At 39.1% G+C, this 1,645-nt stretch overlaps 1 protein-coding gene across 1 annotated transcript in view; it reads right to left on the bottom strand.

Moving 5' to 3' along the window:
- The window catches only part of GABRA3 (gamma-aminobutyric acid type A receptor subunit alpha3), a 226,732-nt gene that overhangs the window by 99,882 nt on the left and 125,205 nt on the right, over positions 1–1,645 (bottom strand). The window lies entirely within an intron of this gene.

The following is a 1,645-nucleotide window of genomic DNA, read 5'->3' on the forward strand; positions in this document are numbered from 1 at the left end:
GTTCAAACCCACCAGCCACTCCTCGGAAGGAAGGTTGGGCAATCTACTTCTGTAGTGATACCGCCTCGGCAACCCAAGGAGGGGTCGCTATGAGTCGGGTCCGACTCGATGACACATAACAACAACAGGCTTCTCTATGCAGTGACATCACTCCTAAGAACATGCTCCTTACCTCGTCTCTACTGAATACCAAAGGGCGATGTAACAATCACCATAAAACTAGAAACTTATGTTTTAACACAAATCACTTCATTTGCACCTCAAAATAACAATGTCTAATGGGTTCCTATTTTATTGCCTTCAATAAACAATTAAAACTTACAGATATTAGTGCTGTTGTTATGGGCAGTGGAGTCAGCCCGACTCATAGCGACCCCTCCTTGGGCTTTCGAGGCGGTATCACTACAGAAGTAGATTGCCCCATCTTCCTTCTGAGGAGTGACTGGTGGGTTTGAACCGCCAGCCTTCTGGTTAGCAATCAAGTGCCTTAGGCACTACGCTACCAGAGCTCCTCTTACAGATATAGAAGAAAAAAATATAAACAGAAAAATGGGTAATGACATTAACAGAAAATCCATGAAATGAATAAAAATGGCTAATAAAAGAAAAATTTTGAATCAGCTTTAATCTAAACACAAATTAAAATAACAATAAATGTTCTAGCTTTTGGTAACAACATAATTAATTGTTTGAACCAACCCTCCCTCAGTTATTAATTATGAAATCTGATACACACAAAAAAGGGATTCAACCTCAGCAAAAGGGTCAACTAGATAAAACTATGTAGACAAAAGCAGTCCACGGCACAATAAATTTTAAGAGTCAACTTACTACCCAAGCATAGGATCTGTGTGGGGCAGGAGGTGAGGCAGAAACATTTCAACTGGAATGTGACAGGCACTTATATGAAACATGTAGAATAGGCAACGTGTAAGATTAGTGTTATGTGCTGCGAGAGAGAGGGATGGGAAGTTACTGCTTAGTGGATACAGACTTTCTGTTTGGGTTGATGAAAACATTTTGGAAATCAATAATGGTGATGATTGAGAAAAAAAAAATTCTGAAGAAATGGGTCCAAACCTGGCACCCGCCTGACAAGCCTCCTACGCGTCTTCTATAGACTGGGCCCAGGAGCAGCAACAGCTGCTGGAGCGGGCAGGAAAAGGGACACTTTAGTCAGGAACAATGGCTTCCACAGACACAGAGCCAACTCCTAGACATAAGCATCCCAGCACTGATAATAAAGGGATAGCTGGAGACCCATCTGTAGTATCCAGAACCATAACAAGTTGTGAATTCAATAAATTAAACTGAAATAAATCCAAGCCAATACATGGTAGATTAACAGAATATCAAAGACAAAATCAAATAAAACTAGAAAAAGGTATATTACCTAAAAAGGAATAACAATTTGACTAATAGCAAATTTCTTCAAAGCAATGAAAGAAATCAAACAAAAATGCTGAAAGAAAAAGAACTGTCAATCCAGAATTCTACAGCCAACTAGGTTATAACTCAGATGTGAGATAAAATTAAAGATCATTTTAGACAAATAAAATAAGGCAGAGACAAAGAAAAGATAGGCATATGAGTTGAACATTTACCTGAGGTAGATACACTCCTTGGAGAGAACAATCATGGGAGA

The sequence above is a fragment of the Orycteropus afer genome, unplaced genomic scaffold (genome assembly GCF_000298275.1).
Source record: "Orycteropus afer afer isolate SDZICR_OR568_19922 unplaced genomic scaffold, OryAfe1.0 scaffold00896, whole genome shotgun sequence".
Lineage (NCBI taxonomy): Eukaryota > Metazoa > Chordata > Mammalia > Tubulidentata > Orycteropodidae > Orycteropus > Orycteropus afer.